Genomic DNA, 17,811 nt, shown 5'->3' with positions numbered 1-17,811 from the left:
CAAACTTAACTTGGAAAAAACATTCTTCTATTGCAAATTTTTAGTTACTTCTAAATATTAATATGCTTTGGCTGATGCTGTATTTGATCATCTTTTAAATCTTTATGTCACAGTTAAATGTCTGAATGTTGGTTTCCCAAAATATCTTCTTTAGTGTAATGGATAAAAATAAAGTCAAACATAAAAAGAATGTACGAAGGAGCAAGCTCAAACTCCTTCTGAGGTTAATGCAGAGCTATGTTCTTGAAACTCAAAGATGCCTTTTCTCTATTAACTTTTCTATGTGAAGTTCTGCCCAGTCTTTCCTTTGAAGCTCCTTCAATGCTTTTCATAGGTGGTGAGCTACAGCTGATTAGCTCACTATGTCTACAACCTCAGAATCCGAGCCCTCATGTCTCACTTCCCTCCCTCCCTCCTCCCCTCCCTCCCTCCCTTCCTTCCTACCTCCCACTGCATTTAATTAGGTTACTCATATGAGCGTGTTTGGAGGTTATTAACTGGATAGGGGTAACTTAGCAGTGGCTACTGAGGAACCTGACTCCCCTCCCCCACCAACCACTAGCTGCTTGTAGCTCCTCAGGGTAAGATGGGTCTTATGATTCATCCCCCTCCCACCTGTGAGGCAGTGTTGATGGACTTCATGTTTTAGAGGAGTTTTAGCTTAATAGCAAATTGAAGACTAGGGGTAGAGTCTACATCCCCTGCCCTCTACCTGTACCTCCCTTACTGTCAGCCCACGTGTGGCAACTACTGAACCACAGGGACATCCCATCACCACCAAGAACTCATAGTTTATGCTGGGGTTCATGCTTGGAGTGCATCCAGGGGATCCTCACAAGTGTGTAATGACAGGCACCCAGTACCACAATATCAGGGAGATATTCCCCGTCCCTAAATCCTCCAGGCTCTCCCGGCTCTTCCCTCCCTGCAGCTGTACCGCTGACTGACTGCGATCTTTCAGATGGCAATGCTTGGTTCTACAGTGGGGAGTGTGCACTTCTTGTCTCCATGTCCTTCATGGATGATCTCATACTCTATAATATTTTATCTCCAAATGTCACTCTGCATTGCCAGAAGGAAGGACATGCGGAAGAGAGGCTTGGAGCCCTCTCTTCTGACGTAAGTGGGCATCAGGGAGAGGGACACAATGACAAGAGAGTCATAGAGGCCAAGGGAGAACTTGGCAGCCAATGACCCTCCCAGATGCAGACCAGAGGCATGTCCACTCCCTGTAATGTGCCTCCTGGCAGTGCTGGCCTCTGTCCCCCATAGTGCTCTGCAGTGGCCTTCTGCCACTCACTCTGGGCTCTGGATTTCCTGGTGTCTGTGTCTTCCTTTCTCCTGTCCTTCACATCATATCTTATTCCCTTGCTTTCCCTCTTTCTGCCCCGTTTTTGTCAGTGTCCAATGGGCCTCTGAGCTCTGCTCACTCTGCCTCTGCTCCCCCTCAGCAAGAACCACTGAGCCCCTATTGCATACACAGCACCATCAATCAGGAAAAGACAGAAGCACAAAGGGGGAGCGAGCCTTCAGTCAAGCTACCTTTCATGTGGCTGGGGTGGCAATAGTCTCTCTCTCTCTCTCTCTCTCTCACACACACACACACACACACACAGAAGTATGCAGTTGCCTACATATGCACACACACACATGCATGTGCACGCACATGCATACACAGAGACATACAGTCACACATATGCAGCTTCTTTCTTTTTTAATATTTTGTTATTGTTTTTATTTTATGTGTATGAGTGTATTGCCTGCATGTATGTAAGTGCATCCATGTCGTGCAGTGCCCGTGGAGGCCAGAAGAGGGTGTCAGGTTCCCCCAAAACTGGAATTATGGATGGTTGTTAGCTGTCACGTGAGTGCTGGGAACTGAACCCGGGTCCTCTGCACGAGCAGTCGGTGCTTTTAATTGCTGAGCCATCTCTCCAGCCCCCAACACAGAGTCCTTCTTCACGCCCATCTATGAAGTGGGACTGTTCACCTACAGTCTCCATGAGAGGGAGCAGAAAGCCTCAGATAGCGAAAAACTCTTCTGATACAGAAATTCCGTATCACATTGGGGGTACACTAGAAAAACATGGTTAGAGCCCATGAACACCGTCTGCGTATGTGGTGTTATGCTTTCCACAGATCTAAGTAACATATAATCGTGGAAACTGAAAGGTTTAGTGTGTCGGCCCTTGGGGAGCTCTGGGGTCATTAGGCAGGAGCTGGGGCTGGACTTTCACACAGGACTGTAGGTGAAAGGAGGAGCATCAGGCAGGACCTGTCCTCAGGGCTCCAGGCCCCAACATAGTTGTGGCCTTTGTAACATGGCTCACATGATCACAGTGTCTCTGGATACAACAGACTGATCCTCTGGGGAAGAATTGAAGATTTAGAGAAAGAAGCCATGGATTTTCCAAGTATGACCATGCTTGGGACATTCTCAAAGTGGGGATGTGCAGGAACCCCACCATCACCCAGGTCACAAAATCCTATGGGAGACACAGAGTTCAGCCGGCTGGACAATGCTTAGTATTTACTCCCTGTGAACACTGGCTTGGGACTTTTTTTTTTTGTTTTTTTTGAGACAGGGTCTCCCTGTAGCCCCAGCTGGCCTCGAACTTGCTATGTAGACAAGACTGGCCTCAATATCACAGAGATCTGCCTCCTGAGTGCTGGGATTAAAGGCGTGTGCCACCACACCTGGCTTTCCAAATGTTTCTGAACCAGTTCCTCTGGGTTGTGGTAGGACTTGCCAGTATACCAGAGTGGCTCCATTCTTCAGTGCTAGGCATTTGTGCTCCCATGACCCACAAGGATCTCCATCCCAGTGAGGTGAAGGATGTGGCTTCCCAGATAGCACTGTATGAAACAGGCGCTGGTGAACTCCATGCCATGGGGAGCCACACTGGTGAAGGTCAGGCACTGGCTGCAACAGTCCTGTAGTGAGAAGCTGGTGGTGTCGAGAAGAAAGATGATACAGGAGCTTGGTTGTCTCCTCCAGTTTTGTAGACAATTCTATGTTCCTCTGTATTGTGCTTTGGGGTTGAGTTTTGAAACCCAGGGCCTATGGTACCCTGACTTTGGGAATACTACTTTGATGTTGGGCCATGGTAGGGCCCCACAGCAAACGCAGTTACACTGGGGTGTTCCTGGGCACCGAAGAGGATGATGCCATGAACTTCCCCCATGGGACATTTTTTTCTTTCATCTAGAAAATTCAGCATGTTTTTCTACTTGGACAGCAGCATCTCAATGAGGAACACTGAGTTCTCGGCCAGAGTCAGTGTTTTGGATGCCTGAAGCTTCAGCTCCATCCTGTTCATCAGGAAGCTGTGCACGGACCATCAGGAAGCTGTGCACGGACCATCAGGAAGCTGGGCATGCACAACTCGTGCATCTGAGGTGCTACAGCACTAAGATGACAGTCACCCAGCCTGGTGCCAAGCTCCTTCATATCAACCAAATGGCTCTGGAATGTAGCCAAGTAGAGGAGAGGACTTAGGCATTTCCAGTTCCAAAGTTGTACCTCAGAGTGCCTTGTCCCTAAGCACAGTCATTTTCCTACCACCTGAGCTCCTGTGGCTGACTCATCCAAGCTGGAGCCAGAGCTGGAGTCTTTGGGTCTCTTCTCATGGTTCAGATCACTGTCTGGTCCCCTGTGTGTGCTTGTTTCCTCCTCCATCTACGTATCTTTCATAGCATCTCTTGTGCTGATAAACTGCCAGTTTCCCCCCTTTCCTTGGTGATATTTTAGTCATCCAGAGGCACCACGAGTCACAGCAGACCAAGGCTTGGTTCTCTAGGACTGCAACATGCACATGTCCTGGTGGGACAGAGAGCTTTACTGACCACAAAACTACCTTTTGATGCAACACATTACCTTTTAGGGGGGATGCATTTTGAAATTTCAGGCAGAGGCTCAAAATTCAGGCTTTGAGATCAAACTGTCTAGGGTTCAAGTCCTGTTAAATCACAATGATAAGGACTACCTTAGTGGTGTTGTGAGTGACAGTTCTGCACAACTTTGGAGGCATAGCAGTATACAGACAATGTGGGGTCCCTTCTCTGCTTCTCCGTTTCCTCTGTCCACGGCCCCAGGGTAGGAAAGTGCACCGACCTCGTCAGTTCTTTAGGGTTCTCTAAACAATTCCCACACACCTTGGGTAACTTCTCAGCTTGGGATCTCTTTATTCTTTTAATTTCTTTCCACTTTTTTGGTATGTGGTGGTTGTGTGGATGTGTTTGTGCACATGTGTCTGTGTGTAGGTGTGTGTATGTTCATGTTCATATGTATACATTCCTGGGAGATCACAGTCAGTTGTCTCACTTACTTTCCACCTAATTTTTTGAGACAGGCTGTCTCGCTGAACTGCTGGACCGGCTGGCCAGGATGCTCAAGGGATCAGCCTATCTCTTCTACCCTCACCCCAGTGCTATGGTTACGGATATGAGCTGCCATCCTCTTCTTTTGGTCCTCATGTAAGTGTGGCAAGCACATTACCAACTAAGCTCACTCCAGCTCCAGCTCTGGGTTAAGGGCCATGTTCCTAATAAAGTCATAATGGAAAAGTCTGGTTTCCTGTTTCTTTCAGATTTTTGAGGGCAACTATAAGCCTTCAATTCCTGTAAGCTGGATCTTTCGTTTTATCCTATTTTTACACAAAAGTTAACACATTGTGCATTTTCTTCGACTATTTAATGTACCCTGCGGGGTTTTCCCCATAGTCTTGATCATAAACTTTTTCTTTCCCTTGGCACCATGTAGCTGTGCTAGTTTATCAAACTATTCTTCCCCACAGACGCAAAGTAGGTTGTCTGCAGACTTTTGTTGTTACAGACAATACTACAAAGACTCAGCATATACATATGTCATTCCTAGGTTGATAAAGAGTTCTTGGGGTAAACCTTAGATGCTACAGCAATGGCCTAAGGGTGCGATGTTGTTAATTTTCTTAGATTTCTCCTTAGCAGATTTTGCAGGCCCACCACTGAGGGACAATTCCCCGAGAGGGAGCTGAGAACCTCAGATATTGAAAAGCCCACCTGCTACAGAATTCCAAGAGCTTTGTCCTGGTCACGGAGGCCTTTTTGGCATGCAGAAGACAGACATAGATGGAGCCCATGGCCACTCATCTGAGTGTGTGGCCCATGCCCTCCACAGCACTAAGAAGCAACACATGAAACTCAGATCTTAAGGGTTTATTATTTACCTTGTGGGGCTCTGGGATTATTAGACAGGAGCTGGGGCTGGAGTCTTTACACAGGATTGTAGTCCATTGTAGCTATAAGGAGGAGGCATCAGGTAGGACCTGTCCTCAGGCATCCAGTGCTGATATAATGGTGACAGTTGTACCTGGCTTTGTTTGACTGAAGTTGAAGGGCTGGAGCACGAAGCCGGTAGAGTTCTCAGGTGTGGCCTCGTGGGGGACATCCTCAGAATGGGGTGTTTGCAGGAATCCCACTGTCACCCAGGCCACAAAATCCTATGGAAGAAACACAGGGTTCAGTGGGTAGGCAGTCAGTGCTGAGTATCGACCCTTGGGAACACTCTGGGGGCATTTTAGATGTACCTACAAATTTCCTGAAATGTCCTCAGCCCCATTTAAAAGAGTTTGGCCTACCTGTCATGACCTCTGAACTGCTCTCCACCCCACAAGTCTTGGGCCAGGAACAGGTCTGGCTAGAGGTGGGTAGGAAGGACTGGTCTGGTACCTCATCTTCAATCCTCTCATCATTTTGAAGGAAGTCTTCAAAGATCATGGGGGGAGGTGTCCCAGGGGTGGTTCTGGTTGTAGAGGCTTGTGCTGCACCACTCAGACTCCTGGTACTTGGTCACTGCCAGGGAGTACCTACAGGCCAAGAAGTCAGATGGCCTCTTAGTCCCTCTAAGGGGACATCCTCAGGGCCAAAGATGGGGAAGTTGCTGCATTTCCAAGAATGGGTGACTATATCCTGGGACTCTGCAACACTGTCTACAGCCATTCGAGGGCCAGGAGACCTATGAGCACCTCCCCTCCCTCCCTGAGTGCATGAGGACTCACAGACTCCAAGCCTCAAGCACTGAACCACAGACACTTGCAATCAAAGAGGGAAGCCCCTGACTCTCCTCCCCAGCTTCTCTGGGACTCCTTACCTGGCCCAGGTAACAGCCACATCATCCTGTGATCCTTGTGGCAGCCAGTGCTTAGATGTGGAGTAGGTCTGCAGGCTGCAGCTGTGCTTGTGGCCCCAGATGTCCTCTTTGGGACTGCTGAAGAGCGTACACTGGGGCAGAGTCTGTACAAAGGGGAAGGTGGCCTGGCGCTCATGGGAGTACTCTGTCTGCTCAGGTGTAGGATGGACCTGGTCGTGTCTTGTGCTTCCCTGCTTGGTCTGCAGTGTCTTGAAGCTGATCTTGGTGCCTGGGAGCATAAGGGGAGACGGGTGAGAGACAAGATTTGGAACAGATACCTCCTCCCTCTGACCTGGGATCTCCAACATAGCCCACATCTGTAGCCAGCCACTAGGAGGAAGGAGTCCTGGGGTGAAGTACTAGGCTAGCAGTGTGACCAGGGAGACTATGTAAACCGCATGCCAGAGGAGCTGGAGGACATAGGTCGGTCATGGCAACTGTGGCAGTGTCAGGGCGACCCTAGGCTGGTCTCTGCGGAGCTTTGATACAGCCCGATTGCTGTGGTTTTAACTTTGGAGAAGTAACAGAAGGTGTTCCTGCAGCCTTAAGCACTGTTAGTGTTCTCTGTGCTGGATGCCCAAGTAGAGCAGTTGTAAGCCACCGACCTGATCCCCGTGGCCTTGTTCTGTTACTGGATTTGGTGTCCAGCATCAGTCCTGTCATTCCTCTGTGGTGACATCATTTACCCAGAAACACACTAAGCATCTCTATGTGGCACTATAGTCTAGCTCAAAGTGCTAGGAAGTGGCATTTCTTTCCCTCTGTGGCTCTTCCTCCTGGGCGGACACACACCTAACACTCTGGTAAACAAAGGGTGCTGCTCACTGCCACCATTTTTCTGATGTTTCATTACGGGGGAAGGACACTGAATGAATGTGCCTGATTTTATTCCAGGGAGTCTTAGCCCTGTCTCCTGTGAAGTTGTTTATAAGAAGCAGTTGGCTGATAGGGAGAGTCAGATCTCAAGTCCTACCTGCCACGTCCAGGTCAATGAGGTAATGCACTAGGGAGGGACAGATGTTTCCATGTAGGTTGGTGTACAGGCGAGTTTCATGGCCCAACCCCTCAGGGGTATAGAGAGTGGTGTGGACATAGCCCGTGGCATGCATTTTGGCTTCCATCACCCTGTTAGGGTGGAAGATGTAGTCTCAGATGAAAATGAAATTGTAGATTGTTGAGGTTGTCCGCAGCACCAGCATATGTCCCATTAAATCTGAGCTGCCTGCAAAGTTGCTGTTAAAGATAGGACTAACAGGCACCCCAGAAGGCATCTCAAAGAGGCAAAGGGCTCATGGATAAAGGACAGGGCTGTCATTGTCATAGTAGTGGATCACGTCCAGGAAGGGGCTGTGTCTGGACAGTCAATGCCAGAGGCTAACTCAGGAGTAACACTACCCAGGTTTCAGCCCATATCTGTGGTCCTGGTCTCCATGCCTTCAGGTGTGTGTTTTTTCTCCAGGGCCACAGCTGCTTGCACACCGACCTCATAGTCTATATGCTCGTCCCCGAAGTGCACATTCAGGATCTGGAACCCAGAAGAGGATTGCAGCCAGAAGGAGAAACTCCAGTCCCTAAAGATCACAAGTGTTGTCCTCTATGATGTATTGGGGATCATTGGCTTGTACCACATGGGAGTCAGACTCGCTGATAGGTTTGGGGAATTCTCTATGGGGCTTGTAGGAGAGTGGTGACTGTTCTGTGCTCTTGGATGGCAACTCCTTGAAGACCACTATGTCTACTTCTCCCTCTGCATATTTCTGAGCCCATATTTCTGGGCTGTTGTAGAACCTGTCATTATACCAGACCTGAACCACTCTCCAGTCCTGGACATTTGTGCTCCCATGATTCATGATGATCTCCAGTCCAGTGGGTTGTAGGACATAGCCTTTCACAATGCGCTGTAAGATAAACATGGTGTTACGATGCCTAGTCTCTACACTACGGGGGGCCACATTGGTGAAGGTCAGACACTGGCCATTACAGTCCTCCAGTGAGAAGCCCGTGATGTCAAGGAAAAACTGAGTCAGGGGCTTCATGGATTCCCTCAGCGTGTCATATAGGAGCTCATACTCTGTTTTGGACATGGGTCTGGATGCCCAGGATTGATGTTTCCCTGGCCTGGAGGATAGTTCTTTCCTGTAGACGGGTTGAGCCAGTGGCCCCACAGAAAACTCAGTGACATTAGGGTGCTCCTTGGCACCAGAGAAGATGACCACACGGGCTCGATGCCCAGGATTGATGTTTCCCTGGCCTGGAGGATAGTTCTTTCCTGTAGATGGGTTGAGCCAGTGGCCCCACAGAAAACTCGGTGACATTAGGGTGCTCCTGGGCACCAGAGAAGATGACCACACGGGCTTCTCACACAGGACAGTCTGTTCCTTTATCCAGAAAATCCAGCACATCCTTCTTGGGCAGCAGCAGCAGTTTGATGAGGAACACAGAGTTCTTGTCCAAAGCTGGCGGCTTAGAAGGCTGAAGCTCCAGCTCCATCCTGTTCACCAGGAAGCTGTGCACGGCCTCTATCTCCTGGGTGCTTCGGTCTGCAAACACCTGGGCCTTGCCATTCAAAGTCCACTCGGGACGCTCTGCCATGACCATCAGTAGCAGCAAGATGGCAGTCGCCCAGCCCAGTGCCAAGCTCCTTTGTGCCAGTCCCATGGCTCTGGAACGCAACAGAGAAGACAGAACTTAGGTATTTTCCTCTCCCTGCTAGTATCTCAGAGTGCCTTGTCCCTAAGCACTGAAGACAGAAGCTGGAGTCTCTGGTCTTCACTCGCAGTTCACAGTGCTGCTGGACCCCTGTATGTGTACTTGTCTACTTCCTCCCCCACCTGCAAATCTCTCATACTCTTTGTAGATAACTCCCACCATTTACCCCTTATTTGGTGTTATAACAGTGGATGGACATTCAGGAGACAGGTGCACCATGAGTCACAAGCGCCCAAGGCATGGTCCTCAAGGGCTGCAAAGTGCTTGTGTCCTGGTAGGACAGAGGGCTGTATTGACAGAAAATTCCCTTTCTGTTGTAACATATTAATTACGTTTTAGGGGGACACACTTTGAAATTTAGGTTAAATGTTCTAAATGCAAAGGGGAGGGAGAAAGAAGGGAATAACACCAAGGTTTTGAGAAAACCACAGGGAGTATTTTTATAAGCTTACTTAAAAACATATATATTGGGGCTGGAGAGATGGTTCAGTGGTTAAGAGTACTGGCTGCTCTTGAAGATGACCTGGATTTGATTCTTAACACCCACATGCAGCTAACAATCATCCATAACTCCAGTTCCAGGGGATCTAATGCTCCCTTCTGACCTCCATGGGCGTTGCATGACATGGGTGCACTTATACAAATTCAGGCAATACATTCATATACATAAAATTCAATAATAAAAATAAAAATATATATAATGGAGTTATGCCATACAGAGTGAGAATAATTTCCCCAAGATCTATAGACTATCTAACAAAATCCCCAGACCAGGCATGGAAAATATTCCTTCAAGCTGTTGCTCAGGAGAGTCTAAAAGACTCCCTAAAACGATATAGGATATTGTCATGGCTTTAGGTTGTCCCCCAGAACTTGAAGGTAAGACTCTATTACTGAAGATATCACATACTTTGGACATAGGACTTAGAGGAACTGAGCTGGAACTGACCTTGAAGCCTCATTCCTGAGGACTAGCACTCACAACATCTGAAGAGTCTATGTAAAATGCCAAGGGAGAAAAGTCAATCAATAGACCTACCCGTCTGTAAAGCCCATGAACCATAACAATGACCAACAATCACCAATTTAGCAAGACACCAGTGTTGCAATAGTGATTCTTTTATTTTAGGAGCAACCAATAGCTGTCTAATTGGACTTACAGCCCACTCAGTAGGAGTGAGTCTAGGCTGTGAAGTATCCTTTCCTGCCCAACCTTTTTCTGGCCTCTGAGTTTGGTACCCAAGTCAAGGTCTCTTGACTACGAGGATATAGGAGTGCCCTGTCTGGTCATCCCAGGTAGTAAGCCAGGAAGATTTCTCTTGCCTTTTCTTTTAGGGGAAGATTCAGTCATGGTTTTCAGGAACTTCCCTTATCCCCAGTCTACCAGTGTAGACTGCACATAGGCTAGGGCTGCCTGCAATGCTGCTACCTCATTCTCCAATGTGCCTGATGGTGAGGCTTCCCGTCAGGTCCTGCTGTGTGCAGAGTTCCTGGGAGACACTAGCTTCATGCATGTGCGGGCTGCCGTCATTGTCTCCAGGCCTTGTCTCTGTAGATCCTAACCTGACCGTGCTACTGGTGATTCCCAGCAGGAAGGCCCTCCCCATGGCGTTTATCTATAGAGGAGCTTCTTGTACCTCTTACTGATACCGGAAGACTCCCTCTGACCTTGGCTTCCTACTCAAGGGTCCCTCTGGGTCTCTCGCTGCATTCCTCACTCATTCAGGCAGGGTGAGGTCTAGAGACTTGTCTTATGACTTGTGTCTGTGAAAGGGTGGACTTTGAGAGGTCCTTGCTGTCACAGGTAATTAATTGCCTTTGGTTTCTTTAGGAAAGAAAGCCAGACAGAGGCATAAGGAGGGGCACCAGGGCCTGTGTTCCTGAGACTTTTCCAGGGGTCCAGGGTGTGGATGTAGGGGTCCAGGATGTAGGGGCTCATCAACGGCATGAGGGGGGACCTGGACCACAGAACCTGAGATCACAGTTCCGTGTCTTTGTGAATGCTTTCTGGTATCACATATCACATATCCCATTTCCAAGTGTCAGGAACACAACCTATTTACTCACAATAGACCTGGCTTCCCTGTTGAATTCCTCCCCCCAAAGCCACGAGGCTCCAATGCCATTTGCATCCTGTGTCTCTGTTCAGAGTTAGCAAGAACGCTGTCTCATCAAGGAACTTTCTGCTTTGGGCCTGAGCCCAACTCTGTTCGCTTCCCACTCATTGTTCCCTTAGCATGTTGTTTAGTCTGCACAGGAACGAGTGTTTCCTGACTGTAGATCAGTGTAAGGTGTGTGCTGGACCTGCTCCATCCCCTATGAGGTGGTGGCTGCTGGGAGCCCCAGCTCTTCTTTCCTTGTGTCTCCTGGCCCTGAGATCACAGTCCAGGTTGGCTGAGAAGACCCTTTCCACTGCACTAACCTCCCACCTGTGGACTCTCAGGCTTGTTTGGCTCTGTGGAAATGTTTATCCTTCTTTCGGACCGGTCTGGCCCTTCTGGTGTTAGTGGGTAAGGCCTGGGACCCACACTCTCTTCTGCTTTCCCTTCTGCTCACCACAGGAGTGGTGAGACAAGAGCCTCAGTTTAGTACAGATTGAGCAGAAGGACATGAGCTTATAGCCCATGCTGGAATCAAGCTGGTTATGTAGCTGACTATGGCTTTCAACTTCTGATCCTCCTGTCTCCACCTCCGCAGTACTAGGTTACAGCTGTGTCTGCCATAGGCTTTTATCTTTTTCATTTTGAGGCAGGATCTCTTATTGGCCTAGAACTGTGCAAGTCAGGCTAGGTGGACTGACCAAAGTGCTCCGGGGATCCGCCTGTCTCACCAGAGGAACATGAGCTCTGCTTTGGCATCTCTCTTCCCACTCGGTAAGTTCCACTAAGCCCCCATCTGCACGCACAGCATGATCAGACAGCTAGGAAAAGACAGAAGAAATGTGTGGTGACTTTTAGTTCTTAAGCTACTCAGTTTCGTAGGGGAAATATCAGTTACATAGATACAGACACAGACACACACCCCCCCCCCCCCGGCACAATAGCTTCTTGCCTTCAGGTTTCTGTCATTGAGCTCACCTAAATGTCTACCTAACCCAGTCACAGCCTTCCTTCTCTGTGGAGGAGGAGAATGGGATCAGTTTTATCGATCTCTGGGACTTGACTGCCCCTAGATGTTCACAACTGTCTTGCCTGCTCCTGGCTCCTTGTTTAGGACCTGGATCTGAGATTTGCCATGGATGACAGCTCTGTGTAGTCTGGGAGTCATAGTGTTTTAGTGAGGTTGCCCATATGTCTGCTTTCCTATTTCCTCTGTCCGCAAGCCATGGTAAGAAATTCCACACCCACCTTGTGGGGCCTTCAGGATACTCTAGACGGTTTTGACACACTGGGTTACTTCTCAAGGATGGAACTCCATTTTCATTTCCTTTCCTTCTGTTCTTTTCATGTGTGCTGTGTATAAGTGAGTGAGGAAGGCAGAGGTTGGTATTTTGTGTCTCATCCACACAAGGGTCTACAGCCCAATGGGGAACAGGACGTGGCCTTCCACATAGCACTGCAATACCAACCAGTTACTGTGCTGCAGGAGTGCACCCAAAGGGAGGGGCACATCAGTGACAGTCAGTTACCAGCTGTCACAGTCCAGTAGTGAGAAGCCAAAACTGATGCAGGAGGTTGGTGGCCTCCTTCAGGGTGTGATAGAGGAGGCCATATTTATTTGGGGATAGATCTGGATGCCCAGAACAGATGGTGGTCTTGCATGGGAGATTGTTCTTACTTGTAGAAGGGCTGTGGCTGTGGCCTTACACAAAGCTGGTGACATTGGGATGCTCCTAGACATCAAAGATGGCGACGTGGGTTTTGCACACACGCCTTGTTCCTCCGTCTAAAATTTAGCACACCTTTCTTCTTGGGCGGCAGCATCTCTAAGAGGAGCAGAGTTCTTGGCCAAAGTCAGTGTCTGGGATGGCTGTGGCTCCCGGTCTGTCCTGCTTATTTTACATTTTGAAATTTATTATAGATGTTCAAAGTACAAGTTCTAGGGTCAAACTGCCTGTAATCATGTCCTGGGAAATCACAACACCCAGGACTCCCGGTGTGACCTTGGTCATGTTGTCTAAACTATCTGGGCCTCCATTGTCACAAGCAGGCTTCAGCTCTTTGGTGCTCGTGTCCCCAAACATCTGGGTCTTGCAGTTTCAGAGTCAACCTGGGGTGCTCTTCTGTGGCCACCAATAGCACGTGATCGCTCGCAGCTGCCTAGCCCAAGGCCAGCCTGTGTTGCACAAGCCCCATTGCTTTGGAACTTATCAGAGGAGAGCAGAAGTCTTAAATTCCTTCTCCAAGGCACCTCAGAGTGCCTTGTCTCTAAGTCTTGTCATTTTTCTATGGACTAGGTTTCTTTCTGCCACCCCAGGTGAGTCAGAGCAGGTCCCATCATCAACCAGGGGCTCTGTGATTCACAGTGGCCTATGACTTGTTTCTCCAGGGGTATAGAATTCTCATTTCTGGCTGGGACAGAGGCTGTGGGGACAGCAAACTGCTTTCCTGATGTGACAAATAATCTTTTCATTTTACATTTTGAAATTTATCATAAATGTTCAAAGTATAAGTTCTGGGGTCAAACTACCTGCACTCATGTCCTGGGAAATCACAACACTCAGGACTCCCTGTGTGACCTTGGCCATGTTAATCTAAACTCTCCGGGCCTCCATTGTCATGACTGTGAAATGGACATGACAGCAGCAGCGTACACATCCTGAGGTTGTGGAGGGAGACAGTAAACACGAAGAGTGTGGAACAGTGCTGACCTTCTGGAGCACATGGAGTATGGGACACACATTTCTTTAAAGTGAACCTGGATGATACCGTCTGGGCCTTAGCACATCAAAGGTTCAGAGCACTGCACACTGGCTGGACTGACTGCAGGCTGTGAAACGAGGGTTGAGTGGGGAGAGGCCTGCCCTGCCCAGCCTTCTCTGTCCTCCCAGTGGGGTGCTTAAGTTGGAGTCTCCATACCATCAAGGCTCCTGTAAGTTCATCCCAAGTGGTGAGTCAGGGAGAATGCCTTCTCTCTGTCCTTGTGGAGGAGCACCCCCCAAGGCCAGTGGTAAAGTACCATGTATACACCCAGGGCAGGGTTGTGTCAGATGCTGACCGTTCTCAATGGATGCCACTCTGTCCTCCCTTGTATGTGGGAGTGAGTCTTCCTGTCAGGCCCTGATGTGTGCAGAGCTCCTGGGAGACTGCGGCTCTTGCACATGCACTGTTTCCTGCCACTGTCAGCGGCCCTAGTTTCTCCAGATTATAACCTGACCTTAATGCTGCTGGGTCCCAGACCAAAATCTCTCCCCAAGGCCTTTCTCTTCAGGAAGCTGTCTCGGGCCTGTCCTTGATCCCAGAGGTCTCCATCTGATAGTGGAGTCTCAGTCAAGGAGTCCTTTGGGTATCTGTAGCACTTTCTACTCCTGCAGGTGGGGTGGGGGCCAGAGGCCTGGCTTACACTTTGGGCCTGTGAGTATGTGGAAGGACTCTGTGAGGCCCTTGCTGTCATAGATAGATAATTGACTTTGGTTCCTCAGATTGGAACCCTTTGGGAGAAATCTGGAGAAAACTCTCCTGTTCAGACTGAGGCATAGCGAGGGGCTCAGAGATCCGTGTTGCTGTGTGTCCTCCACCAGCAGGGGACTTGGATGCATTTCACCTGAAAACGGCTTGCAATGTAGAAACTAGGCAAAGATACTCATTAGGGACATAAGGGGGGAACTGGGCCACAGAACCTGATCTTCCTGGACGCTTTATGTTTTCTGATGAGAAATGTGTTTTCCTGAGTTACAGGAAATGGGATCATTCGCGAGCGTTGGGAACACAATCTATCTGCTCACAAGAAACTTGATTTTCTACTGGTCAAGATTTTCCACTCAAATCACTATGCTATTTACATCCTGTACCTCTGTTCAAAGGACTTAGTTACTCCCTTCTAACTAGCACCTCAGAGTGCCTTGTCTCCAAGTCTTGCCATTTTCCTATAGACTAGGTTTCTTTCTGCCACCTCAGGCGAGCCAGAGCAGGCCCGTTCCCACTTGTGGTCTCTAACGCCTCGCAGGTCTCTGTGTGCATCTGCCTGTTGTTTCCTTTCTCCTCTGCAAATCTCTCCACTCTTTCTTACCTAGATAAACTCCCGTATTTTCTCCTTTCCTGATGTTAGCTCAGCAGGGGAACATTCATCAGCCAGAAGCTACATGAGCCACAACAGCCCACTTGTTCCTCCAAGGCAACAGAATGCTCCTGTTTTGCTCTAACAGAGGCTGTGCGGACTGCAAAACTACCTTCCCGATGTGACAAATTACCTTGGCTAAAATCCTACCCCACCAAGGATCTTCCTGTCTTGTTCCTGGACCTAGCTTCGTTCACTGTCCACTCACTGTCCCCTTAGCACTTTGGTGTTTAGTCTGCACAGGAATGAGCATCTCTTGACTGTAGATTGCTGTAAGACGTGTGCTGGACCTGCTCCATCCCCTGATGAGCTGGTGGGCTGCTGGGAGCCTCAGCTCTTCTTTCCCTGTGTTTCCTGCCCCTAAGGTCAGTCAAGGGTAGTCTGAGAGGTCCTTTGCACTGTCCTAGCCTCCTACCTGTAGACTTTCATATTCTCACTGTCTCCCTGCTCCTCTTCTCCCCAATTTCAACCATTGCCAAGCACTGAACACAAGAGGTTTCCTTCCATCTTGGTGAGGGCAATGCCCAAGTAAACACAGCCAAGACAGGGGAATGGGGAAGGGTTGATTGCCTGTGGCAGGCAAGGAGAACAAGGGAATCATTTCCAAAGTGATGCTGTCCCTGGACAAGGGAAAGATGAAGGATTTATCAGGGAGACCTGTACATAGTTGTATGGAGAGCCACTTTGGAGAGGGCACATTCCTGCACATGCCCAGGTTGCAGGAGAAGGCAAAGGAAAGAAAAATTTGAAGGTGCGTTAGCACAGAACCAGCCCCAGGGTGCCTTCCAGGCTCAGTCACTAACACATTGCCTCCAGACATTTCACTCCTCATTCTTGAGGTATCAGGGACAGGGGTCATGTTCTTCTGATGGGTGGGGATGTCTTTCTAGTTACAGGAGTGAAACTCTCTTGATGCAAAAGTAAGCTAGGTCTTAGGATCACCTTGGATAGTCTAACACTGTATCTTGAGTGATAGATACATATTGGATTGTTTTGTTAAAATAATTTAAGGCATATCTAAATAAGGCATAAACCATAAATTAGATCAGTAAGTTTGACATTTTTAATTTATATGTTTCCTAAATATATAATGTTCCAGGAATCACGGTGAAAATATAAACAATCAGTCTAGCTAAAAGAACAAGACAAAATGGCATTGAATGTGGTTGTAAGCTTTAAATCACAAAGGAACCTATATAATGTTGTAAGTATGCTATTCCAGAAAAGCAGATGAACATGTTTATGTCTTCCTAGTGTCAGAATTTAATGAATAATAATAGATTCACAAGATTTAGCAGTTTCATGACAGCGATTTGTCATTTAATCCTGCCTACCTTGGTAACTCGGCCAAGGGAAATATCAGCTCTTTTGTTCCAATCTTAATTACTAATATTAACTCTCATATCACACATCATACAGTAAAGATATCGACATGCATATATATGGTTTACAGGATGATTGCAAATAAAGAGATTGCAGCAGAGTTCAAGAGGTTTCAGAACTGGGCTGAGAGAGAGTCTGCATTGATAAGGAACCAGACTGGGGCCTGGAGGGAGCTGCTGCTGGGGCTGCTGGAGTTAGGGTTGGAGAATGAACCGCAGCGTTCAGCTGCGAGGTAAAAGGGCAAACCGGGGTTTGAGAGCAGCGAACAGTGGGTCAGGTCCAGGTCCAGATGGGCATCAGTGGAGTGGGCCATGTCAGCAGTGGGGGACTTAGCTGAGCCGAAGCTCCAGGGACAGTGGAGGGCCCTCTGCTTGTCTGTCCTTGGTTCGTAGAGCAGGTGTCAGATGACAGGTTGGTGTGGGGCCATGCCATTGTGGTGTTAGGGACCCAGCACTTTATGGGGTCCAGGTGAGGATGTTACATCCTTTCTTGCTTGTGCCTGGTAAGTTCTTGGGCCTAGTTTCCTGATATGATTTAATACACTCCCAAAGTTTCAGTTCTCCCCAATGGATGAATAGTGTGGCTCCATTTCTAGTCCCAGAGACAAGCAAGTCATTCATCAGTCTGTGCTGGGTGTGTGGTGCCCCACAAATGGAGCACTTTCTGGGGCCATCCAGGGGCTGTAGTCATTCCTCTCCCTCAGAATGGAATCAAAGGCTCCTTGTGAGATGTAGCCTCCTAGGGCCAGCCACAAGCTTAAAAACCCATTGTTATATAAGATGGAGTAACTTAGAGCAGGGTCTAGCCCAATCTCAACACACAGTTAGAGGACTTAAGCTGTATAAACAAATAGACCTACTAGGCTAATAGGACAGAAAGACTGACTCACTGTTTGGCCTTTTACTATGGCATAAGCAGGGGAGGGGCCGTCCATTACTGACAGCACAAATGTGGTACAGGGATTTACTCTCTACAGCTGTGTGGGCGCAGCCTTGTCATCCCAAGTTGGAAGAAAATCCCCCTTGTTCTTCCTCCAAAGTCAAGTGGGCCATTTGGGATAGGCACTCTGAGTCCTCCCAGGCTGCTGAACAGGCATAAAGAGGAACTAATTTTACCATGTAGTAGCACCTCTGTGGCTATTTAAAGTGACCCACAGCACAGGGACGGCAATGTTATAGGGCGTATTATTTACCCTGCCAGACTTAAACAGCTTTTAACACATCCTGTGGAAACAGCACATTATTTAACAGGAGAGACACTTGTTAATCATTAGGTAAACTTAAAAAAATTACAACAGGTCGTCAGTTACAGGTATCAGATTAGGCCATAGGCTT

General features: G+C 48.4%; 1 pseudogene; it reads right to left on the bottom strand.

Annotated features, from left to right (window-relative positions):
- Positions 1 to 2,233: 2,233 nt before the first annotated feature.
- LOC103745365 lies at positions 2,234 to 8,827 on the bottom strand (annotated as a pseudogene).
- Between the last annotated feature and the right edge of the window lie 8,984 nt (positions 8,828 to 17,811).

Source organism: Nannospalax galili, unplaced genomic scaffold (genome assembly GCF_000622305.1).
Source record: "Nannospalax galili isolate Female #2095 unplaced genomic scaffold, S.galili_v1.0 scaffold302, whole genome shotgun sequence".
Lineage (NCBI taxonomy): Eukaryota > Metazoa > Chordata > Mammalia > Rodentia > Spalacidae > Nannospalax > Nannospalax galili.
This window is presented reverse-complemented; position numbering and strand designations above follow the sequence as displayed.